We start from the raw sequence: 27,424 nt of genomic DNA, 5'->3' as shown, positions 1-27,424 counted from the left end.
GGGAATGGCCACACACACCCCTGCTTCCACACATTGAATTCCCAGCAAATTCTGCAGCCAGCTATGACTTCAGACTAATTTTCTTTTACATGTCAATCACGTGTCTTACATATTTATATGTTCAGAAGTAAAAGCACTGCAAACAGAAAATGGATCATCTGCAACCCCATTCCAGCTTATTTTCTAATCAGTTTCATTGACTTTGAAACACACTTCCAAGCAAGAACTACTGACGTGCTAGACCCTGTAGCCTTCTTGCTCACTGCATTCCCCCATGACTTTTTTTAACCTTTCTGTGTTCCTTCCTGCTGCTGGTGCTGCCTATTCAAACCATTACCCTAGTTCTGGGCATCCCATATCCCAGGTAGCAGCTAGCTGAATTTGGACACAACCACCAGCACTAATGGTGCCAGAGTTGCTTCTGTCATACTGTCCTTGCAACAGCTCTCAGTGAGTTCTCAATGTGACAATGAAAAGCATGCTGTCATCTGTTTGGCTTCACAAACAAATGTCATCCATCGCTTCGGAAATCACTTCTCCCACGCCCCAAATTACAATTTTGGAAAGATGTTAAATTGTAAATAAATATCCCAGGAGCACTGAAAAGAGAAACTCACTCCTTTCCCCTTCTGTAACAATCAAAGCAGGTGAACCACAGGATTTCAATAGGCAAGAAAAAATTCTAATCAACATTAGCTTATTATTGGTAATGCATATTAGCATGCTACTTTTTTTTTGACAGTTACATCTAAAAGTCCTCAAAATATCCAAACAAAGAAAAAAAGCTATATATAACTTCTTTTTCAAGGACATTACCAAAAAAAAAAATCTCAATTTATATAATCACCCTAGAATCACAGCAAATTGATTTTGAAAACAGAAATTAAACAATTTTTTTTATGAACAGTCTTCTATTCCAGGCAATCAAAGAAAGAAGATCATGAAATCTAGTATTTGATCCATTTTTCACAGTCACAGTTCAGAAAACATCTATGCTTAGGACACAGATCCGTACATACAACACTTTTTTTGAGAAGTCTCTAGATGAGCTAAGCTCATTGATCTACGATTTTGTGGATTTGAAGTTTTTGAAAGGCAGCCAAAAGTTTCACTTCATTTTTCAGCTCTTTCCAGAACTTGAGATCTTGTTTCTTGTCCTAAAATACTTAAACATATTTACATTGTAAACAACATTATGCTGAGATGTATGAAGTGGGGAAGGTCAAAAAAAGAAAGGCATCCTTAATGTTTTATTTTCTATTTCAAGTTAATGATGAAGGGCAGATTTTATTCTAAAAACAGGTCTTGAGCTCTGAATTGAAAAATGATGGGGGGTTTGTTTGTTTATTTTTTTAAACGTTGTCACACTCCTCTATCTAGCACTCCTTTCAAGATGCACAGGTTGAATTGCATGGCCCCTATGTTTACTATAAAACACTTTCTGATAATATAAGGGTGACCTTTCTCCACAGAACTCCCATCTCATGCACATTGTGTCTCCGGAAGCCCTTTGAAGGACGCATCATAACTGAAGCGGGAGATATTAAATGACTACGTAAAGATTCTGAAAGCACTTGCTCGGCTTCAGACAGAGCATGAGCTGCATACTGCACTGGAGTACTCACTGGTGTTACGTGTTTATTCAGTGTCAGGTCCTTTTTCCAAGAACCTGCTATCCCCAAGCAGCTCCCAAACGGAAGACACTGTCTCCCATGGAGTATGTCTTACTTCGACCTTAACTGGTCCCATGTCAACAAACAAGTTGCATATCCAACTTCTCTGTACTGTTTCTGGAGAAATTGCAGTCCTTCAAACTGAAGGGCTGAAAACCAGTATCTCAACCCAGCCCCCAAAAAAGGAAGCCTAATTTACCAATCTTCCTACAAGATGAGGTGCTCCAACTTGAATAAGTGATCACTAGGGCTCAATAATGCTCTACTGTACCTGGTATGAGACACACAGTATATATCCCTGACAAAATACGGTAATTTTCCTATATACAGGATCATCAACAATACAGTGATATCATGAAATCAAACAGAATGTGTAAGGTAAGATTTGTAAAAGGAGATACTTTTTCCTTTACAATTAAAACACATCAATACAAATTGTCCACGTCATCATAGATAACTGCATAGCTCTTCAAGCTTTCATTTTCCATAATTTTGAAAATTGCGCTCCAAACTATAATGTGGAAATACAGCATTTTCAATAATTACAGGCAAGGTCATAAAAGCATTCATCTGTAGAATTTCAAAAAATTCAACACATATCAAGGGCCAAAACCTGTTAGTCCTGAACTACAGGAAAATACACAAGTTTGATCAGCTGGAATTTTTTCTGCCTGCAGCCCAAGCTTAAGCATATTTATGGACCAACCAAAAGCACCTACAGAAAACTCAGATTTGGTCCTCAGAATAGCGTGCAGCCGTCCTGATAGCTTTGTCTAGATCAGAAAAAGTGATTCAAATTCTGTTTTCATTAACTAATGTGATTATTGCTTCAAGGTTGTTTCACTAGGGATTGAAACAGTGAATGCCACAACTAAAAATGCATTGAATATCAGTTTGTGCACTAAAGAGGCACATCTTTTTATCTTAAGGCTGTAACAGCTCTCCCAAGCATCCTAAGTCCACAGCAATTCTAACCTTGTAGCTGACATGACAGCATCTCCTGGCTAAGTAAGCTTTCTAACTAAAGTGCAAATGCAAAGGTCCTTCTTGTCACCTGTACTGTATAATAGCTTCTACCACTGAACTAATAATCTGAACCAGAAATGCCAACTCATCCTCTGTGTGATAAGGATGTAGTTCCTACAAGAGCTTGTTCAGTGATTGAGACCTAAAAATTTTCTAAACCACATTTGGCTTGAAGCCAAAAATTTCAGTTGAACATTAGAGAAAGAAAGGGGAAGAAAGAAATTCAACACACAACACACTACTTGCAATCACCAAACTACTTTCTCTTGGGAATGTTTTGCAGAAGTCCTTGGAAATAAAACCCACTGCAGATATCATTACAGTAAAGGTATGCAAAAACTTTATTTAGGTGAGATGGGGATTAGTTTCTTTGAGTAGACTCCTTGTATACAAACCTTATTAAGTTTCGTCTCCTTTTTCCAGGACTCCCTGACTGCCTTTGGTGTAAGCTGTATCTCCAGTAATTTTTCAAAGTTTTGACCTGGCAACGGCTGCTTCTTCAGCATAGAGGGTTTCATACAGATCTGAGTCAGGACTCTTCAGGTCAGTTAGAGTAACAAGTAGTTTAAATTTGATTTAATTAGGGAATTTGATTAAAACACAGTGGTTTTTGAGCATATGGGCTGAATTGTATGCACATAATCTTTTTACATGCACAAATGACAGTAAGTTATGCAGGCTGTCTCACAATTTGCACATGTGATCTTAATTTGTGCTTATAGAAAGTTTCCACTCAGAGCTGCAGAACTGCAAATTATAAAAGAGGTCAATGGAAGCTATAAGGACTTCATACCCCTAACATAAAGTACTGTGGGCGTGCATCAGCTGAAAATGCAGACCTCATGTCCAAAAGATGCTTTGCCTGGAGGGGATGGGAAGATTGGGTTTAGTGGCTCTGAGAAAGACATCTGCATGACCCAAGGTAAAATCTGCTGTCTCCTCATGTTGAAGTTTCACTCCAGTATTAGCACTAAGCAGTACCGCTGACGCAGCCCAGAAAGTCAGCTGGACACTACAAAAAATCAAGTGGGTTCCCCGGAAAGCTGACTTCCTGGTCTACGAGTAGGAAGTAGGATGAAAGTCAAGATTCTAGTGAGAGTTTTTCTGACACTCTCTACTATGCTGCTAAGGAAAATAAGTGAAACTACGAAGAACTAAGTAACAGTAGCAAAATTTCTTCTAGGAAATGATGCTAGTATACTCATTTGGGAAAGCTTATGAGGAAACAAAAAGTGCAACAATTCAGAAGGGCTTCTGAAGTCTTGTTATCTCCCTCATTTTTTATTACACAAATCGGGGCTGATTATAAACACATCTATACAGCAATCGAAATAAGACCTGCCAAAAGCTACAAAGGTAATGCTTCAAATTTAATGCAAATAGGGAACCCAAGTTAATAATGCAATCTGCTTAACATCGAGAAAGAACTTAATGACTCTTGACAGATGCTCACTACAAACACAATATATATGTATCCTGATGATTACAAGTCCTACAAAAGTCACCATGTAAATTATCAAAAAGTAGATAAATCAGTTTTGTTTTCTGTTCTTTTCAAAGTCTGCATTTGTTTACAGCAGGTACATGTGCATGTGTACAGCATGTGAGCTGCTTCCTAGAGATCATGCTCTGTTACGACCTTCAAGTACTTCTATCCTATCTAATGGATATAGAGAGTGGAATGAAATGGGTTCAGCAAAAATGTTCCACTTTGCACAAGTACTGCTGGGCAGCTGTTTGTACTTGTTTTTGTGAAATGCATTTGTATGAAATCAGAAAAAAAAAGAAGGCCTAAAGCAGATGTACTGTTGCCTTGTTGCTAACCATTAGATGTCTTGCTTTAAAGATGTTATTGCAATGCTCATGGGCATTCTAGCCATATGGAGGCACATGGCTTGGTCAAAACCTGGTCCAATATGTAATGGTTACTTTGAACCAGGGCTGAACAAAGTTCATCCTTCATTCATTTTTATCTAAACAGTATTCACCATCAGTTCAGCTGTACAAATAGCTGATGCTAATTCTTCCTATTATAGACAGGCCCCAGGGTTTTAAACTGTATCCATCAATCTAAGTAGATCTATCCACTCTAACACTTAAAGACAGATTAGGTCATTAGTTATGAAACCTGTGACAACAGTTATCACAAGTTATCGCAAATAATGTACTAGGAATTTTTAATTGTTTTTTCATTGTATAAGCATTTTAAAAGCAAATTTTAAAACTTCTTTTTTTGTTTTAAAAGGAGGCAGCTAAGTACATAAGAAGGATAATGTTTATTCACTGAAAGAAGTATAATCCTCATATTTCTGTAAGAGCTTACAATTTTACCTGCCAGAAAGTATTTTATGCCTGTATTTTAAGTGGCATGAGAAACCTTTTCTTCAAGTATTGTATCTTTGGTTATTTGCATCATTTCTTGCAATTAAAATTATAAGAACTCTTCACAAAGTGGTACTTAGGATCTTTCCAACCATAATTAACATTTTCATGTGTTTTGCAACTAATTAGAAAGTTAGAAAACTGCATTACTCAATACTTATTTGGCATTTCATCTCTAATTAGTCAGATATTGATGTTCTGCTAATAAGTGTGTCATGCAACAAGAGCTTCTCAGATACAGGTATTAGGGGAGTCAAGACAGGTTCTTTATAGTCTAGAAATAGTAAGGAGCCTTGAAGACCCTCAGCAAACTAAAATACAGTGAAAAATTATTTTGCTGATAGTGAGGAGTGAAGAGAGGAATTCTGGGGAAGATAAAAAGAGGGGGATGTGGGATGAGGAAAGAAGGTACATTGCCTAATCATGTCAGGGTTGGGGCTCAACATTTTGTTTACCTCTTTCTGCCTACAGTAAGAATCACTTCACAACACAAAAGATAAGCAAACCTACATCTTATGTTTAAGATTTCCTGTAATTCTGGGGTGAAGAGTTTAATAATCTAAGTAGTAAAGAGAATGTACTTGTTATATCACTTACTCCCATTAGACAAAGGAGAGTTGCTTTGTTTTGTTTTCTGTTGGTGGTTTTTTTTTCCTGTAGATTGATTCTATCCAGTTCCAGTGAGCACAATGGGAGTTTGGGGACTGATGCCAGTAGACCTATATTCTATGAAGAGCCAAAACTAAAGAGACTTAATGAATCACACTCAAGTCACTCATGGGAAAATCAAAACCACAAAGGAAATCTTTATAGCATTCTCATTGTTTGTTTTGATAAAACAGTAGTAGACATTAGAAATTATATACTTCCCACTCCTCATAGGTTGAGGCACATAGACCACCGCCACAGCTAGGACAGCATTCTGACGTACAGTTGTAGACCTAATGGCAGGCAGCTGCAGTGATGACTAAGGACTGAAAAATTCTCTTTGCAGGGGTCAGTCTTGCAAGTGAACCAAAGTAAAGGACAGAAAAATCTTTTGCTTTATCTTTGTTCAGCACCTCACTTGTGACTGGCTGTGCTAAATGTCGCTGTCACAAAAAATAATTAATACAGAATATGCCTCTTTCAGGATTGTGCATTTGGTTTATTGTTCTGAAACTCCATAAGTAGAGTTTTACATGCATTTATTATATGCTTATTCATTCATGTGGAAACTCTTCCTCTCACTTCCCCCTACTACACCATAGTCCAATAAATGCTTGTTCTGAAGTTAACTATCCTTCTAGGTGATGCTCTCAGCAACGAAACTTGCCCTGAGAAATAGAATTTAATTAATGTCGTGCTTTTTATGATTTAGAAGGGAAGCAAAAATCACCCTTTACAGGCCTAATCTTAAAAAGCTATTCTCTGATTATTTATTTCTCTTAGAATTGACAGAAACATTAAATCTAGCTTACACAGTTTGGCTAACAGGCTCATAACTTGTGAGATTTTTCAGTCCTCAGTTGAAGATCCAGCCTTTGAACTGGGAGCAAAGTTATTTTTTCACAAGTTAGGATTTTGCATTAGACTACATCACTAAATGACAGAGACGAAAATAAAATTTAGCAGAAATAGCCTCCAAGGTTAATTAATTTCATAATTGTTGTGTATGATGCTATTACTCTTCCTGTTACCTACCAGTAACATAAATACTGAGATGTTTGAGATTAAGACACCTAAATTTAGGCATTGAAATATAAGTACTCAGTTCAGTTGACTAAACATGGTATCTGACATGCCCATGACTCACATGTCATAGATCTGACACAGTACTATAAAACCCATCCAAGTATGTTAGATGCTTTCATGCATTTAAAATACTCACTACAGATAGTTAAAATACACATTTAGGGCAAGTTATCCAACTTGACCAACTTGCCGTGACTTGGAAGTACAATTCAGCTGATCCAAAGTAGGTATCTGTTTTAGGGCAAGCAGCATCACTCTGGAGGTCTGTTGATAAGGAACAGGATGCAGGTGCCTGAACATAACCATCTAGAACCATCTGAGATGCCCAAGGGAAGGGATTGGCAGATATGATGCAAGGCATTTTGCATCTGATTCAGACTAGATTCTGCACCCATCTGAAGTAGCAGTTGCCGGCCAGACAAGTTACTCTAGAGTCCTCTAAATTACATTATGCACCTGAACCTTACCCTGGATTTCCCTTGACTATGAAGCTAAAGCAACTACCTCACATGTACATAGTTACAACTGGACACCTATTTTAGGTGTCAGTCTCAAGCTGAATCCTGCCTCTACTGCCGTTTTTAGTAGGCTATGACCAAATTTCCAACACCAAAAAGCAAGGAGCACTGGACTCCTTTGAACTTCACAAAGCAGCAACAAGGTGACACACAAAGTGTTTTACCCTTTGCACATCACTTAAGTCTCTGAAGAAGGAGTTTCTATTATCATTATAATAGGATATTGTAACTCTGTAGCTTTGCAAAGGTTCATTATCTAACAAAATGAATCACAACTAAAGGTGTATTTCCTTCTAATCTTACGTAGCTTGTGTTTTGTGGTGGGTTTGTTGTTGTGTTGCTTTGTTTTTCTTTAAGAAAGAGAGGGAGATGTCCAAAAAGGTGTTCTTTTCAGATTCCTTATGCTGGTTCAGAATTTCATTTGATGATGCACCATTATTACTGTTCTCCAAATAACAGGGGATTTAATAAATTTTTGAGAAGAGAATTCAAGATTAAAAAGAATAACTTCAAAAAATAAATTACTGCCATACTTTTGAACAGGCAAAGAAACATAATACTCTAAGACCTATGAGACTACTGCTACACCTAGCTGTATCATTCCAAATCATAAATTTTAATCACTAGGAAAAAGATATTCAGGCCAATCAAGCAACACAAGATGGTGATAAAACACAATTGTAGCTGTTCTCCAGCTTCCGGACTTGCTAATCTCAGTAAAAAGGTAAATTCCAACTACAAGTTTTATTAGTGTTGAAAATGCTGAAAGATGGCTCTACCTTCACCTTTTCAATCAAAATCAGCCACCCAAAGAGCTTTTATTATATGAAATTCATAGAGTGAATTTCAGAGTAACTGCAATGGTTATGTGAAGGGCTTGACTGTCTTTCCTCTGACAGATCTAGGCCATCTGAGCAGGTTTTAAACTTCCTTCATCACCTTCGAGACTGAAATTAAAGAGGAGGTATGCCGTACTCAGCCTGAAAGCTCTATAGTATTGAAGGTTAGCAGAGAAACTGAACACATGGAGTTAACCATGAAGGATATGATGCTATTTTAATAACCAACATTAATGACAGGACTGCTGGCAGTTGCAAAATTAGCTGCATCTCTGTCCTGTTTGTGGTTTCTGCTGCTCAAGTCTTTAACTTTTTCCTCACAAAACCTACTGTGTTACACAGATCTTTGAGCAACTGCAGAAGCCAAACCATGCTGGGCTACCAACTGGAAGAGATAACCTAAAGAGTAAGATAGAAAGGAGAGCCCTTGTTTTAAAATCTATTTTATATTTTGCTATAATTAATTCTTAGTATTAAAAATAACTTTGGATTTAAACATCTTCTGGCTGTTTTATTCAACTCTGGTCACAAATAAGTTAGATCTGTCAAGGAAGCCTGGTGTTGAAGGTCGGTGTGTACTATGGGATGGCAAAATGATGGCTATGTTTAAAAAGACATAAAGGGATAGGGGCTTGAAAGCATTCAGAGGCAGGAGGAAGTGTCCTCAAGCAGCAGACATTATTTCATTCCATCAACACTAAAAAAAGAAAACAAAACTGGAAAAAAAACTAATGGAACAGTAGATTTGGGTTCATTTTTCAAAGACAGAAGATTGGACAGGAGCCTAAGTTAAAGATTGTTTAAATTAAAAAAGGAAGGACATGCACAATCTCTTCATCATTCTCCTCTTCACTGATTATAGTCTTGTCTTCTTTAATGGTAGAAAGTATTTACAACAGTTAAGAATGAAAAGGCCTTACAAAGCAGGGCTCCATAGAAAGTCACAGGCAGACATGCCTTTCTCCAATGTATGGTTAGACATTTCTGGGAAACACTAATGAAATGTCTTCCACAAATGTGAAAAGAGCACAAAATAAAAATAGAACAAAAAGTAGAGGCTAGGTACAGCTTCTTTCCTCTGAAACGGGAACGACTGTTCAATACCTGCACAAATTAGTGCAGGTATGAGTCCTGCACTATATATAAGTCCTCCTGTAACGATGTTACGTGAAACATCGGCTACCACTAACCAACAGAAAGCATTCGTCGAAGTACGAAGCAGTATTTTTCTCACATTCTCATTTCCTTCTTTCGTTAGAGTCTAGTCCCACTGGTTGCCTGGCTCCAGGCATTACTGAAGTTCCTTAACAGAGCAACTTCAGTTTTCCATCACAAAACAGAACTACTGGGTAAAAACTAAATGTCTTTATCAAGGCCATAGTGACTGGGGAACCTCAGCAACAGCTGATAAAAACAAAACAGAGAAATTGTTTGGCCATTATGCTATTTCCTTTTCCAGTGGGCTCCAATCACAGACTTCTTTCATGGACATCAACAAAGTTCAAAAGTTATCCTGACATGAAGGGAAAGGAGAGACTAAAGAGAACAAGGATTTTCAAATAAAAAATTCTACTAGAAAGAAGCACATTGTGAGAGTCAACATACCATTATGTACAGAGTTCCAATGTCCCCTCTACCTCCAAAACTACCTGTCATCTAATACCTAAAACCATTGTGGTAGGCCTGGCTCATCCTTTGGCAAAGACCAACTGAGGAAATAATAATTAGCCAACAAACAATAACCCCAAAAGTGGTAAAGCAGAGAAAGATGTATCTTTAAATCTTTACAATCTGTCATTACTATGATCTGAACTCCACAGCCCACTGCTGAACCAGGAATGTATTGCATATACAGCAAAATTATGCACGTTTATCTCATGGATTCTGATTATAATGTAGACTGATATACACTAATTTTCCGACTGTCATATTCATAAAGAATCAGTTCATAACTTTTTTAGGATTGTCATACTTATTGGAACATAAATGTATTTTATATGCAAGTGGAAGCACCAGCTGTAAATATAAAGAAGAATAAATATATCCGTGGAGAGACAATAACTTCAACGTCGCAATTGATTGGCCAGTAATTGGAAAGACATTCTTTCCAAGTGCTAGATAAAAGTCATACAGATCATCTGGTCAAGACCAGAATACATACAGAAATTAAAAGAACCAGACAGCTACAAATTGTCTCTCCAGGAAGGAGGCCATGAATTACCAACGAGTGCTTGATTTAAGATACTGAAAGAAAGACACAGAGAGACTGAAATGTGCAACTCAGAACAGCTGTGGGCATAAGCATTAAATCATAGCTTCTTACTTTTTCCAATAAAATAACAAAGTTTAGATAGGATTGGGTATACACAGACTTTTATCTCGTTGTTTAATGGGTAGGAAGCTTGGGTGGAATAAAAAATATTTTGCTTTAAAAATCTGGCTTTGAATCACCTTAATCATTCACTATAAAGAAATATTTTATTTCAGCTGACAGAATTAGGCCGGTCATGTTACTATGCCAAGAAACCAGAAAAGATTGCAACTGAATTGAAGCAGTGCTGAACCAAAAAGTTCCACCTTCAAGAGAAATGGGGGAAGAAGTGAAGCTATCTGCTTAACTACTTACTCATCTGTAAACATAGCTATTAGCTATTTACTCAAAACAGGGTGCAAAGGTGCGTAAGGCACAAGTTGTGAACTTACAGTATCCAACAGAGCAGAGGATACACATCACACCCCTCAGCCACGAAGGTGATGAGAATTTTAGGTAGCTCAAAAACCTCTCAGCGTGTTTTTAACTCATATGTATATTGCACTCATTTTAAATCAGCATTTAACATCTACTGATTCCAAGAGAGGAAATTTTCCCACAGGAACATTTTCAATATTGTTCCCACAAAGTAACTGTGAAAACTAGGCACGAGCTCCGATACACAACAAATGAAGTCTATTAGAGACTTACTTTTACTACAGCTTGAACATAAGGTTCAAATCTGAAAGATGAAGACTTTTTAAAATGTACATTTCTACCTTCTGCAATGGCAGGGTCATGGACAAAGTTTCCTTCTGTCAATCATTTCCATATTTTGCTAACGTGGAACTCTGGGTAGCGGAGAAAAAAACAAAGGAGAATTCATGGAAAGGTTATTGAGATTTACCACAAGCTAAGCTATTGGCAGAATGCAAGCACATTTACGGCATTTAGTTTGTATCCATTAACTAGACATAATTAACCACAACGGCAGAACCAGGATTATATAGGCTGAACTAGTAGATATTATTGGATTTAATAAATACACAGATATAATGGAACTTCACTCATCGTTACTGAGTCACCTGCAATTTTTGAAAACTTTTTATTTAACAACTACTTAATGTGAAGAATTATTCTAACAAATTGCATATTACTATTACCAAAAGAATATATGAGAACAATATACTAATTCCAAAACGTCCACATTTATGCAATACATATGGAATATTATTTCTGTTTCTACTGAAGTTTACTCAAAACATTCTCCTGGGCTGGAGGAGGAGGATAAACTGATTTTTTTTTTTAATTTAGTCACAGCAAAAATTAACTATTCATCCATCCATGTATCTATTTTCATTTTGTGGTTTTTTTTAGAATAGCCTATGCAGTAGTCTTGTCTATATTATTGATGGCAACATGGTGGCTATTGGACTGATACAATGGTCTCAAGGAGTTCTCAAATATATAATATATTCTAATGAGATAATCCCTAGAGCATGGATATGGAGGAATGCTATCTAAATAATGTAACTTCTGTTGCAGAATTGGTTTCAAATTAATTGTTTCTTTCTAAAGCTATAATTATCAGGAGTAATGCAGTTAGTCAGAAAAGATGAAGTTAAAAAGTGCATAATGTTTAATAGCTCATTAAATAGAAAATATATTGTAAATTTGGGAATCAGAATGACTTGCAGCTAACTGTGAGCTGATGGGTCATGGCATATGAAAAGAGACTTTTTTGGCAGGAAAGCAATTTGGTAATGCTGACTGCAGTCTGCATTTTCTTGACATTCGGAAAGATCATATGACACCAATGCAGATGAGGTGAACAGTGAAGAGAAAAGGAAGGGCAAGGAGAGCTAGAGGAGAAAAAGTTAGGTTATGAGCAGCTGGAAGGATGATGAGGAAGAGGAGAATATTAGTGTCATTACTGGGAGTTCAGTTTTTAAAGTGGGAATGGGAACAAGGTGTTATATTAAAGACACTCGGTGTATTCATGCAGCTATAGTGCTAGCTGTGTCAGCAATTTTCTCACAGGGGGCTTATGTAGAACCCATATAGGTGAAAAATTAGCTATTTTGGAATTTCTCTTCCAATAAGAAAACATAGTAACTGTTATCTACCCACTTCTCCAAGTACAATTTTAAAAGCATACTTTATTTTTTTGAAGCATGAAGTGTGTATTTACCAGATGTCAAATACGCATTTATAATAATGCATCAAATCAAAGCAACTCCAAAAAAATTTTGAGACATTTAAGAATTATTTTACTGTTAAAAATAAACCTAAAACATTACACCACAGCCTCAAAGCGAAAGAAGCTCAAAACGCCTGAGCTAAGCTTAAAATTTCTCCTAGTATATTTTCACATAAGCAGTGAGCCCAACAGTTACAAGAGAGGACACAAACATGATCAGAATGGGGGAAGGCAGCTGTGCATTTGCATGGTCACAGCTAAATGCATGACACAGCAGCCTGCACAAATGTGGGGGCTAAAGCCCCTTTAAATCTCGTACAATCATTTAAAAGCATGAACTGAGGTATGAAGTACTGGAGCATGTGGGCTCAGATTCCCAGATAAAGCACAAGCAGCTGAAAAGGGGAAGAAAGTTACCCAGAGTTACATTCTTTTCTCCTGTTAGGTTTTGACCACAAGCTGATCTATGTGGTAAAACAAAATCTGGGATACAATCACCAGAAGCACTTCTATCAATGTACTGGTTTGGGCTGCGACACTGTTAATTTTCCTAATAGTAGCTCGTAAGGTGCTGTGTTTTGGCTTTGTGGCCTTGAAGTGTCAGTGGGCAAGGATAAGGCCACAGAACAGCAGGTATGCCCCTGAAGGGACTGTGGCCCATGGATAAAGCCATGCTCAGGCACATACAACCCCAAGAGATTGTGGCCTACTGATAAGGCCACACCAGAGCAGGTACATCCCTAAAGGGATTGTGGCCCATGGATTAGGCCACACTGGAGCAGGTACACCTCAAAGTGACAGTGGCTGTGGATAAGTCCATGATGGAGCAGGGGCAAGGGGAGGAGTTCATTGCAACATTAAATGCTATGGTCTAGTTTAAAGGGACCAGGGGTGGAGATTGTAATGGATATACATTTAAATTGCTGTAACCCTTGATTTCAGCTACATCTTATAGGAAGTACTACAGCAGGGACCACCCAAACCAGTGGAGGACAAGCCTCACAAGAAGCAGTGCAAGTGCAGCAGTGACTCAAACTGATCTGGCTTTGGTGCCCAATAACTCCACACAATACACCACCTCTCCTGTCCTGAGTGACCATGACTTTGGAGCCCAAAGACATGGACTAAAAGAACTCACTGGACATTTGATGGACTTTATACAGGGGTGGCCCATAGACTAAGGGAACAACATCTGTATGTATATCAGAGGGTGGGAAGGGGAGGGAGGTGGTTAATGAGGATGTATTGGATAGTGTGGGACCTGAGCATGATGTAAATGGTAAAGAATAAGAGGTGGAGATTGTACTGGTTTGGGTTGGGATAGAGTTAATTTTCTTCATAGTAGTTTGTAAGTTGCTGTTTTGGATTTGTGACCGAAACAGTGTTGATTACAGAGGGATGTTTTAGTTACTGCTGACCAGTGCTTACACAGCAACAAGGCCTTTTCTTCTGTTTCTCACATTGCCCCACCAGTGAGAAGACTGAAGGTGCAGGACAGGTGACCCCAGCTGACCAAAAGGATACTGCATACCATATGACATCATGCTCAGCAGTAAAAGCTGCAGAGAAGAAGGAGGAAAGGGGGATGTTCAGAGTGATGGTGCTTGCCTTCCCAAGTAGCTATTACATGTGATGGAGCCCTGACTTCCTGGAAATGGCTAAACACCTGCCTGCCGATGGGAAGTAGTAAATGTATTCCTTATTTTGTTTTGTGCATGCAGCTTTTACTTTACCTATTAAACTGCCTTTACCTCAACCCATGAGTTTTCTCCCTTTTGCCCTTCTGATTCTCTTCCCCATGGCACTGGTGGGGAGCGATTGAGCGGCTGGGTGGAGTTGAGCTGCCTACTAGGGTTAAACCAGAACAATCAAATTATAATGTTTATAAACAGGAAATAATACAATCTCACTGACATAAAGGAAAACAAATCTGCATGGGAGGAAAAAAAAAAACATTTCCTAAGTCAGAAGCTCAACCAGCCCCTGGATTCATGGCCACTTCTTTCTTTGAACAGCTGTTGCACAAATACCAATGTAATGCCTTGATTATGAAGGTTTGGACACTTTGGCAGTAATGTGTTTTAAGTATTACCTTAATGCCAATGCAAGGGATATCCCTCATGATTCTAGACTGAACAGAAAAAAAGCAGGATCATATAATAAGAAGTGTCAGGCAACATTAAGCATATTGGCTGATAATATCGTATCTGAATCTATAGCATGTTATGTTAGCATACAAATACAATATTTCTTCTGTCTTGATTCCAGTAAGCTTATAAACCAGAACTTATCTCACTTTACTTGCTGCTGTTACCAGACCTCGAGATAAAAATTCTTATCTTATTTAAGTATAGCTTCTTTGTTACAATACATAGATAAAAAAATTTTGAAACTAAACAAACACAGGTAACACAGTCCAGAGAGGGTATTCTCCTGTCATGGTGAAACAGATCTTTTTTCCACAATTAAGCTTTAAACATGACCTCATTTCTTGCAGGAACACCATAGCCTGATATGTTTTGTCAGAAAGTGATATTTTACTTCAGTGCCACACCACTAACATCACATTTGAAAATTTACATGATTGTAATTGTAGTTTCTAATACTATAATACAGGGTAGCTACTTGTAGCATCTTTCTGAAAATTACCTGCTGCTATATAGTCTCTGTTCTGAATTTAAGGGGACTGAATGTTTATAAAAGGTGTAGGACTGACAAGCCATCGAAAAAAAGCTCATGTCTTGAATTTAAACCCCGAATACAGACACAAACACAGTTGTCTCAACAGCACGCCACCTACATGCCTTCATCATGGATCACTCCAAGCAGTTAGCAACGTTTATTCAGGCTGCTTCAGAAAAGTCTTCAAGCACATAATTAATTTGATTAGTCCCATTGAAGCCACACGCTTACAGCTGAAATGCCTTGCGTGATCAGACCTTGGGTTTTGCCTCTCTGTGCACACAGCAGGCGCATGTCCTAATTTTTGCTAGTGGTGACTTTTGCAACTTGGACACTTCTACAGTAAGAACCGAAATAAGATACTAACTCATTTTAGATAAACCATGAGACAAGCATACAAATACATCTGCACACATTACAAGCACTGGAAAGGGCTCCCCAGGGAGGTAGTCAGGGTGTCAAGCCTGACGATATTCAAGAAGCACTTGGACAACACCCTCAGACACATGGTGTGAATTTTGGGGTTGTCCTGTGCAGGGACAGGGATTGGGCTTGATGATCCTTGTGGGTCCCTTCCAACTCAGGACATTCTATGATTCCATGAAGCTTCAAATAGTACTGATTCCCATCCCTTACCGGAAAAGACCAAAATTTCAAACAGCTTCCTCCATAAAGATGGCACAGAAAGCAATTACCTTTCCTCAAGCTATTCTGCATTACTTTGCAGTGCCATTAAGTGCGACGACACAACAGCCAACGATGAATTATGGTCAAGCTTAGAACTCAAAAGGCCAAACAGATACTTTAAACGGGGAAAACACCAAAAAAGTCTCAACTGAAAGGGGTCTAGAGCACATAGTTTTATTGCAGTGCTCACAGATCTCCTATTTGCACTGTCATGAGGCAGAAGGTGGCACCTAGCCTGAGACTGCACATCAGAGGCTTTGGGACAGGTTCTCTCATATGTGTAGTTTCACACGGTGAGAGGGAAGCAACAGGGAATACCTGTAACCAGGAAGAGCATCCTGCATAAAGATGCTCAGATGAGCATGAAAAGCCATTTTGTGACCCGAGGGCTGCACCATAGCCTCTCCCCCATTCCATGACACGACATGTCAGGCAGGGACAAGCAGAGAGCCACACACTGCTTAGCTAAATGGCATGTGGCAAGATGGACCAGAGGCCATAGCTCTGCCTTATCAATACATGATGCAGTAACTGCAGTGAGGGAGTGGAAGAAATCCAATACAAGAGTATCACTGCAAATTTGAGAGACTTGTCAGGTCTGTGCTCCTGTCTCTAAAAGAGCTGGTGTGAGACTGCATGATACTGAGAGATTTATTTTAGAAATGTATTATATCCTGCTTTCAAAAGGGAAAAATAAAGTAAAACCAGCACACTAAGCAATTGCAGTTTCATACTAGTAAGGGAGTTAAAATATACAGTACTGCAATACCGCCTCCTTGCATTTCAAGAAGGAAATTGCTTTACTGGATCAAGCCAGTGGTCCGTCTAGTCCAGTGCCTCATCTTCAAATACTGGATCTTAATATTGCAACAGAGGCAACAAATCTTCCACACAGAAAGAGGCTGGCATACAACCATGACTAAAAACTTGGTTATCTATTTCAAAAATGTTTCATACTTACCAAACCACTTCTTAATATTTTGCTATTTATACAACCAAATAGGTTTGCTGAACTGTGCTGGTACATTTATTTACTTGTGAAGTTTGTCAGTCTAAAGCACCTTACGCGGCCTTAGCTCCAACTTATTATTTAATCATAGAAGATTACCAAACAAAAAAGCTCTGTGTGCTTTTACCTGTGCGCTCCCTGTACTATGGCTCTCCCCTTGGTGTTGTTAAAGGGATGCTCACAGTAGAGGCGGCTGTGTACAATGCTGTCCTGGTGCCGAGAGACCTGTGTTCAAGTTTCATGTTACAAGATCAGCAAGATGTGAAGCGAGGCTACTGGAAAACGTAAGGTATTAAGACAGTATGGATTATGAGGTTTGATAAGCTTTAAACAAGGGGGGAAAAAAGACCTATTTCCCACTTTTTACATATGCAATTATATAAGTGATTCTTCCATACTGCAAAAGATACAGGAGCAACTCCTATAAGTGCTTACTCATACAAGGACTAAGGATCAAACCTATACAAATTATTTTCTAGTGCTACTTCAAGCAATAGCTACAGCTACAATGCATTCTACAAATCAGTGTCCTGATGTATCTGAACAGAAGAAAAAGCTAAGAAAGCTTTTTTTTAGCAACTTTGTCCCATTTTATGTAAGTATGTAGTGTCCTGCCATAACCAGTACTGTAAAGCACGACGTCTTTATTTTCTCTATTCTATCGCCAAAGCGCTTTTCAAAACACACCACATGAAAGAAGCTCTAGAAAAAATGCCTTGTTTTCCTTAAAAATGTGACTGTTTTGCACTAGCAGTATGAAAAAGTACATTAGGTGGCCATTATTTTATTTTGTCATCTCTTTTGACAAATGACTGGCTACATATGGTAAGCAAGAGTGGCTGGCAAGGGTGTATAAAGAATTAAAGCACAAAAATCACTATCTTCCCAAGTTCTACCAAGAGCAAAAGGAGATAACTCTATAGCTGTCACTGGGAAAAATGAACAACGTTACTGTTGATGTTTCCACACTCCTTCCTATGTCTGATGAATTCTATAAATCTGAACTGAGTTATGAGGAGTGTTTTAAAGTATATATTAATGGCTAACAAAACCAAATCACTGGGCCAAATTTCCTGATGAACTAGCTCCAAGAGTGGGCCTCTGTTTTTAAAAAGTATTTCAAATGCAAAGGTGTGCGTTTATAATGGATACTGAGAAGCTCAGTATACTATGTAAATGTTTTCTGATCCTGGGGGTGGAAAAAAAAAGCAAGCAAAATCTTTGTAAAGTGCACAATTAAATTCAGTGATCTAAGGATAATAGAGCAAATCTCCAGTTGGTTTAAAATGTCAGAGCTTCAACTACTCCAATGGAGCAACGAAAGTTTACATCAGCTGGGGATGCCCCTCTCAACACATAAAAATGGTCGTGAACAGGGGCAGGTCAGTACTCAGCTCTTCTGGCATAGGACCCTTCTGTTATACTCACCCAAACACAACTTTTGTCTCAGTGCCTGTAAAATTCAGCATTTCAAAAGGTGAATGGAAAACGCATTTTCAAATGAAAACCTATTGCTACCTGAATTATCTGGAGCTATAGTAGAAAAACAATGAAAGACTTAAATGAGATGTTTAAATATAGACTGTAAATATGAGACTGAACATTAATTAATCAGATTTGTAGGGCCTTCCCTTGTTTTACCCTCTGTATCATCATGCAGTCTTTGTTTATTTTTTTTGTTTGATGATGTTTGACTAATAAATACATTGATGAATTGCATCAGTAAATGCCATCCATATCTCACAAAAATAGGATGTACTCAGTGTTTCTGGCACATTGATGCTAAAGGATTTTTTTTGTTTAAACTTTCAGTACTTAACAAAGGAAATAATACTGCTTTGCTGGATAAACTTCCTGATTTTTATTTTAATTTTCAGTGAACAAACAGCTGCAGAATAATGTGACTTAATGAAGCATTTCTAATAAAATCCTGCAGAAGTTAAAATGGGGACATAGAACTGCTTGCTCACTGATAGTTGTATCATTCAGAATAATTTTTCAAGATGGTGATCACATTTTTGTGTAGATGAGTATTAGGTAATGTGATTTTCTGTCTTCCAAAGTCAGTGATTTCCTTTAGTGTAATAACTAGTTAGTATTGTTCTATTACTTATTTATAGTAAGTAAAAGATAGAACAAAATTAACGCAACATATTTCTAATACACTATTTAGCCTTTACACAGGTTGGTAAGTAGCAATACAGCCAGCAATAAATTTAAGTGTGAAGATGCTCAGATCTGAAAAAGTCCATGGTATGTTTTGCTCACCAAAAACATATAGCCTGTATTTGTAAAGATGTCCTTTACCAAGTCTGTCGTCACCTGTGATGAAATTATGAAACTTCTTGGTTGCTACCTGTTTCTTAGCCACAACAATTCAATGTAAAGTATTATTTGGTTTATGTAAATCTAGATAGGGTTCAATGAATCATCACTTTGCAACCTGCCACTAAAACAATCTCCAATATCCGTCTGTACACATATCTATTTACTTCCATTCAGAACAAGTTTTTCACATATTCTCCACCAGAATTATCAAGTGCATTACAAGCATCTACATGTAAAGCTGAGAACCCTCAGATCATAAGAAGAGACAGGTAAAAAGGTTACCCCATATGTCCAGTATGATGAAAGATACCGCCAGATTACTCGTCATTCTCTAATTAGAACAGCATGACAGGAATCAAGATTTTATCTCAAAGTCACCCACTACCAGCAGCATATCTAAAATTAATCCCACATTTTTGAAAGCCCCCTTATGTTCAAACAACATGTGGAACCAGCGAGTAGTAATCCTGATTTGCCATCAACTAAAAGAGCAAATCTTTCCACTGAAATTATGACACTTAGGTAGTTCACATTTATAACAGTACTGTAGTTTTGGAAATTGGGACTTTATGGAACCAAAAAACACACAGCTCTCAGTATTGCCTCAGCAGCATCAGCTCTCTGAAATAAAATGTTAATAATTAAATTTATATGAATTACTTTACTACTGTTAATTTTACACTTACCAAACAATTTAGGCATCAGTATGAAATGACCGCACCATTTCTGTGAAAAAGTACAAAAGCTGTAACCTTTGCCACCCCTGATAAAAATGCCTCAGTACGCTCTTTCCCAACTTCAGCTAAAATATATTCCTAGTACCACTGAATTACTATTTTTCTAGTGTTTACCCTATGCTACAGAAAAGAAGCTCAATTTACCAATTTGACTTCACTTAGATCAGCCCATAAAGTAGCTCTAAAGTGTTAAACACATAGCAGGCTGAATGCTAATGTCTGAAACTAGTTGGTAAGGCAGAGAAACCAGATAACAATTATCATTTAGTCAATAGCAATTTAAATGTATCCACTGCTGTGCGAAGACCCTAAGACCCTGAATGCTTTACGGGGCTTCCAGGGATAGGGGTTGTGTATGTTTATTATTTAAACTGACAGTTCTGCAGGAGTCAAAGCATAGTTCTTTAAATACTGAGCCGGTGTCTACTGGGGGGTGGTAGGTGGTAGAAGTGAGGTACTCAGTACTCTGAAAAAAAGACCGATAATCTCCAAACAAAAGCTGGAAAGAAACAAATGTAACTACACATGTAATTTAAAAATGCTTTAAGCAATGGCTTTCACTCCTGGTACGAATGAAACATACAGAAGAGCCATGCATGGCAACTCCTAAAAGGGCAGTGCAAGCTATTGCTCTTTATTCTTTGCATAGAAACCTGGTGTCCGATCCTACAGCTCCACAGGAACAAAGCAGGCTATTTTAAAACTTTCTCTTGCAAAGCCATAAACGGGGTGGAATAAGGGAAAAGCCCTCTCACTGTGCCATACAGAGCCTGCAACGTATTCAGTAGGTAAATGAGTTCGCTGAAATGCAAAGAAAGCACCGTGGATGGACAAGATATGGTTCATCCTATATACACCGCGACTTGGGGAGCGTTACACGCAGAAAGAAATGAAGCCATGGACCGGCTCTTTATAGCTCTTTCTTTTTTTTTCTTTTTTTTTTTTTCTTTTTTTTTTTTTCCCTACGGATTCACAAAGCGACTCCTCGCTCTTTCAGCCGCTCCCTGAAGGCGGCCGGTAAAGCGTCCGGGCTCCAGAAAAGAGTAAACCCCCGAGCGCCCGCGGGGTGCTGCGAGTTAGCGGCCACCCTTCCTATACCACTAGTTGGGCTGAAAAACGGGTGGGTTCCCCTGCCCCCCCACCCCCCGGCTCTGTTAAAAGGCTGACGTGTTCCTTTCAATAAAATCAAATAAAATTTAAAAGGAAAAAAAAAGGCTTGCGGATCCCCCGGCGCAGGGCTGGAGCAGGCTGCCCCAGGCACCCGGCCGGAGCCGCGGATGGGCGGCGGAGGCAGCTCCCCCTCACACCCGGCTTTCTGCAACTTTTGGGCAGCGGGAGGGCGGCCGCTTGCCGCCCCGCACACCCCGCGCCGCGCCCCGCCGCGGCCGCTCCCCGCCCGCCGCCCCACGGGGGTCCCCGCCAGCCGCGGAGGGCATCTCCCGTCCGTCCCCCACCATCACCACCACCAGCAGCGCCCAGACACACAGACACACGCCCCTGGAGCGCTCCGCTTACCTACCTGCAGCCCCGCTTTCCGCTGGAAACACCTAGGGATCGGCCGCCTCCCGTCGCGGGGGGAGCTCCAGCCTTACCGCCCGGGCATCGCCGGCACACGCCCCGCGCCCCGCCAGCGCCCGGGGGCGCGGAGCGGCGCCGCGCTCGGCTGGGCTCGGCTCGGCTGGGCTCAGCTCGGCTGGGCTCGGCTGGGCTCGGCTCGGCTGGGCTCCCCTCCGCTCGGCCGGGCTGGGGCAGGCAGCCGTCCGCCGGGCCCGGGTCTCCCCCCGCTTCTCTGGGAATACACCAGGAATCCGCCTAAGAGATGCTAGAGGAAGGGTGAAGTAAGTGGGAAGGGAGGGCAGACTTGAAGTGTTTCTCGTGCACGATTTCAGGGTATTAAAAAAAAAAAAATTAAAAAGAGGACGAAGTATGTATTAGCTATCGGAAAAGCGGAGGGTGAGGAAGTCCTGCAGCCCGGTGCGGCTCCGGCCCCTCCGCCAGCTGCGCGCGGTCCCGATTCAGCCCCGGCGGCAGAGGAAGGGAGGAAAAGCCGGCGCGTCCTGCAGCAATCCCTCCGTTAGAGCATCTCTGATTGGTTTGCCTTTCACACACAGCACGACTTCCCCCTCCTGCTGCCTCCTTCTCCCTCTTGGGAAAAGTAATTGGAGAGCGACAGCTTCACCTTCAGCAGCAGCAGCAGCCGCCCCGCGCCCCACCTGCGCGCACCGCTCCGCACCGCACCGCACCGCACCGCGGAGGGGCGCGGGGCCGCCCCGGGCGGCCGGACAAGCAGAGGCAGCTCCGAGCTCGCCCTGCCGGGGTGGCGGGAGGGAGGCCCTTCTCCTCCCCGGTGTTTATCCGGCTCCTCGCTGCTCTCCTCCCCAGCCCCTTTAGGAGGCAGCAGGTCCCCGCGGCCGCCGCTCTGTCTGATCGAGGAGAGGGGGGCTCCGCCGGCAGCGCCCGCCGCCTCCCCCGTGGCTGGGCCGCCTCCCGCCCGCCCCCACGGCGGGGCACGGCACGGCGCGGCGCTGCTCGACCCTCCCCTCCGCTCTCCACTCCCCGCTCCCCTCCCGAGTGGCGGGGCGGTGTGGGGGGGGGGGGGGTGAAGTTTCCTCACAGGAGATCCCCGCGGGTCCCCGGCGGCCCCGCCGCGGGGGCGGGAGGCACGGCCGCCGCTCCCCCGGGACCCTTCTTCCCCTCCGGGGCGCCGAGCGCGGAGGGAGCCGCCGGGCCGGGCAGGGCTGGGCAGCTCCCCCGTGGGAAGCGGGGCTGGAGCGGGGGCAGGGGCAGGAGGGACGCCGCGGCGCCGGCAGCCAAAAGCTGGACTATGTCTCCCTCCAGAGGGAGAAGGGAGTCACGCACGGCAGCTCCGGCGGCGGGAAAGCCGCGGCCGAGCCCCTCTTCCCCCGGTGCTGCCCGTGTGGTGGGGTCCCGGGCTTGGTCCGTGCCACCGGCGCTTGGGAGGCGGCAGGGGAAGGTATAGGGGTCAGGTCCTGAAGGTCTCTCCTCCCTCTGCTTGAAGACGAGTGGTGGGGCCGCAGTCGTCTGCCATGACTACTGATTCACAGAGGGAAATGTTGGTGGGTGAGGATAAGCAAAAGCATAGCTTGCTTATTTATTTCAGCATGGTTTGTGCTGTTTGAAAGGGGGCACGGGGAAGCAGAGGGGAGGGAGCCAAAGAAGGTGAGAAGGGGTCCTCATTCATCACAGCAACATCAGTCAAATTTTTCTCTGTTTTCTGTTTTCTCCTAGAATTCTTGTCCACTCCCAGGTTAAATGAGGATGAAAGCGTACAGCATTAAGAAGTACTGGTATACTTAACCATCTGTTCTCTATTTTTAATTTGCACCAGCTAGTATAATAGCAAGTTTTCTGAAAAGAAGCTTTCATTGAGTCCTTAACTGTCATCACATCTTACATGATGTTGATATTCAACTCTGTGAGAAACAGAAGAGGGAAGTGAAACGTTCCTCCAGTTGTTACTGTTCATGCTAAGGATTTTTCCATGTAAGTAAGGATCTGTAGAATGTTTGAACTATTTTTTTCAAAGCAGATAGAGACCTAAAGGTCCATGCAGTCAAAAAAAGAGAAGAGGCAAAATGAAGGCTTCATGTTGACTACCCTGCACACAGTGATGCAGCTATAGGATGAAATGCAAAGAGGCTGGTATGGAAAGGCAAGTTAAAAGTAGCCTGGGATGTGGTTGTCACCATCACTGTTGCAGCAAGCACTGCAGTACACGTACATGCCTGGACGCGGACTGTGGCCAAATTAAAAAAGGCTGCTGGTTGTAAAGACAAAGGTGGTCTTATTCATTGGAAGCTGATACAATAACATCACAAGTTCCCTAATCGGTAACTGTGTCTCTACATTTGCAGACAACTGAAAATAATGCAGAGGGAACTGAAACAACCAGGACAGTGCTGCTATCAGGAGCGTAATTTCAGTACATTGAGGTAGACCCAAACTAATGTGCATGCACAGGGGCTGGGTGCTCCTGCCCCACCAATGCAACATGACCAGGGATCCTGAACACACACTGGAATGGGTAACCTTTCCTGTTGTGTGGGTCAGTATAAGACCACAGGTATTGTTATCAGATTAAAAGCAGTCAAAGCACACCAGAAATGCAACTACAGCAGCTGTTGCACTTTAGACGTAGCAAGCACCTTGTAATTGTAGGAGAACATAACCTATATTAGCTGCATGTATCATTACACTCAAGTTGACTGTGTATTGTGAGACCAGAGAATACTCAGTAGCTTCATATTGGTGTCCTGCTGTTACATAAATCAAGCAAGCACATCTGAAGACACAGAACTGTTATCACCCAGTTAAAACAATACAAACAAGTCGCGTGCGAACAACAAGAAAAAGCAGTAGACAAAGCAATAGCTAAGCTGACCTGTTTTGAAACCCAGGAATTTTGTCTGTGCAAATCTAGGAAAATGTGATCATTGTTTATGGTGTGATGCTGCTGCACATGAGCAGTTGTTCCAAATCACTTTGTACAACATCCGAAAATCTGAACAAATCTGCAAGTCACACTCACACACTGGCTGGGTGAGACCATGCAGAAAGACATGCTTTCAGGAAGCTTCTCTACGTGATTCACAGTACGGCCAACACTCCTGGGAAGTACTGAAATGATCCATTGCACCTATATAGTACAGCTGGTTCTACAGATGCTTACTTAGTAAGCCTGACTCATCTCCAAAGGTGCATTTGTACATGCTGCACATGCACGATATGATAAATTTACCATTTTCTGGAAATACCAGAATGGCAGTCTTTGTCCTACACAGCCTGTATTTATATCTTTCTGACTGGAAAATCCCCAGCTGAATACTGTGGCCTTAGAACATAATACAGTTACAAAACACAATTATATGAACGTTCTCTTTCTCCCTTCAGCTCATTTCATTTTTGAGTTAGTGTTACTATTTCTTACTTTTGATCAATTTGTGGGGCTCTTCCACATGCTAAAAGAAAAGCATGAACTACAAAAATGGGCATTGGCACTCACAACAGGTACAGTGTTTGGAACAACTTCAGCATTTCCATTTCAAGGTGAACAGCACAGCATAGAAATCAGGAAGATAAAAACTTGTTTCTGAATAGTTGCACAGTGTGGATCTGGTATGTATCTTTTTTAAACACTGATATTACTCAGTGCATGCATGTTCTGGGCTGCTAAATAGAGAAAAAGAAAATTTATATTTTGGTAGCCACGTGTAGGTTTTTCTCTAAGAACTGATGAGTTCACTGATGTCTACCAACAATTTGCTCCTTCATCTTTCCCAAGAGATCCCTCCCCTTCCGTCACCCACCATGCTACTAACCGAAATGAACTAAAAGTGGCAGTTGCTGCACTGTTCTTCAGTTTAGCAGTTAGGTTCTTGGTCTCTCATTTTGTTAACAAAGATTAGATTTTTCCTTGGGTCTTCCATCTCCCTTACTGTTGAATTTCAGGTACTAAAACAAGCGGACACAGACCACAGCTTTCACCAGGAATACCTCAACGTAAGGAGACCTATAGTGGCTTAGAGCCTGATGTGCAGCAGCATCCTACAATGCTCCTCTATTGCCATCCCCTAAAGCTACGGAAAGAGAAAGCATGGATTCCAAAAGCCAGCTGCTCTAAGTTATTTGTGGTTATAATCCTGACGGTCTGTGAGCTGGGACAGTCCAACAGTGCCTAAAAGTGCCCTTTACAATGTGTATACAGATACACAGTTACACCCCATGTTCGTATCACAGGTGAGAATCTGGTCCACCAAATTTGAAGCTCTTTAAAAGCTCTGGTATATTCCAAATTTTCACATACAAAATAAAGGTAATTGACTCCTGAAAAACTGATGGAAAATGAAAAGGCAATGGAGCAAAGTTATTCTAGGGTTCTTTAATAAGTCTCCCACAGGCTTTTATTAAAATCATGCTGGTTATTGGATTTTGAAGGAAATAGGGTTTTTAACTAGCATACTGGAATCGTCACTGATCTTTCAAAGCTTCCACATAAAATGGAAAAACTGACTGCAAAAATTAACAGAAGTAACAATTCTTTCTTTTATACAACACTTAAGTGATACAGATAAACACCATGATGATTTTTTTTTACCATTTAAAACCATTCTTATAAGATATGAAATTACATGGATCGCTTATCATGCGTGCTAACAAAAATGCTGCTCATAGAGTAATGACACCTTCCAGGATGAAAAAAAAAACAGATACATGTACATATTTGGCATCATTTGGGGAGCAAAACTTTGTTGCTTTCATTTAAGAGGGAAAGCCAGAAATCAGAGAAAAAAATTGGGTTGAAAGGCATCTCTGGAGGTCTGGTTGGGCTGAGGACCCATACCCCCATCATGGGTGGGCTGACTTCAAAGCTAGATCAGGTTGCTCAGGGCTGTGTCCTGTGGTTTCAGATATCTCCAAGGACAAAGATTCCACCTACCAGCCTCTGTGACCCTTTTCCAGCATCTGACCACCCTCACCATGGAGAATTTTCTTCCTTACAACCAAACAAATTTCTCAGAATTTCTCTCTCTGCTTCTTGTGTCCATTGACTCTCATCCCTTTGCTGTGCACTTCCAAGAAGCCTCTGGCTCCATCTTCCCTGTAACCATCCATGAGTAGTTGAATACAGCAGTCAGATCTCCCCTTTCCCTTCGTTAAAGGGGCTGAACAAACACAGCTTTCAGTTTTCTGGTATGTCATGCCTTCACCACTGCTAGGCTGCGCTGCTGACTCATGTTCAGCTGGTCCACCAGCACCTACAGGCTTTTTTCTGCAAAGTCATTTTCTAGATAGTCAGTGCCAAGGCGGTTCTGTTGCATGGCATTATTCTGCCCCAGGTTCCGGACTTGGATTTGTCTTTGTTGCGCTTCATGATGTTTCTGTGACCTCACTTCTACAGCCTGTTTTGATCCTTCTGAGAGGCAGTATTGCCCTCCAGTGTATTGACTGCTACCCACATTTTGGTGTCACCTGCTGGGAGTGTTTGCCACCGTCATCCAGATTGTTGGTCCTGACTGTAGGCAGTATGGGCTTCAGTACTGAACACTGAGGAACGCCACTAGTGACCAGCCACTGCTCTTTAAGCCTCGCAGTTCAACAAGTTTGCACCCTTTTTATAAACTTCCCATCCAGCCCTTATCTGCCCAGTTTGACTACAAAGATGTTATGGTAGACCATGTCAAAAGCCTAACTAGAGTCAAGATAAACAACACCTACTGCTCTCCTCTTTCATTGTAGAAGGCAATCAGTTTGCTCAGGCAGAATTTGCCTTTAGGAAATCCATACTGACTATTTCAAATCCCCTTCTTGTCCTTCATGTGTGTGGAAATGACTTCCAG

At 41.0% G+C, this 27,424-nt stretch overlaps 1 protein-coding gene across 2 annotated transcripts in view; it reads right to left on the bottom strand.

The window, feature by feature from the left end:
- TAFA2 (TAFA chemokine like family member 2) overlaps nt 1-22,565 on the bottom strand; it is a 196,560-nt gene extending 173,995 nt beyond the window's left edge. The window contains exon 1 of one of the 2 annotated variants that reach the window (XR_012658567.1): nt 21,586-22,562. The gene's annotated coding sequence lies outside the window, so the exon portion shown is untranslated. Of the gene's footprint in view, nt 1-21,585 lie in introns of both variants that reach the window. The other variant, XM_075080937.1, reaches the window with a different exon arrangement.
- Nucleotides 22,566-27,424: the final 4,859 nt, after the last annotated feature.

The sequence above is a fragment of the Phalacrocorax aristotelis genome, chromosome 1 (genome assembly GCF_949628215.1).
Source record: "Phalacrocorax aristotelis chromosome 1, bGulAri2.1, whole genome shotgun sequence".
In the NCBI taxonomy this organism is placed as follows: domain Eukaryota; kingdom Metazoa; phylum Chordata; class Aves; order Suliformes; family Phalacrocoracidae; genus Phalacrocorax; species Phalacrocorax aristotelis.
Note: the sequence above shows the minus strand (reverse complement) of the source record. Positions and strands in the feature narration are given on the sequence as shown.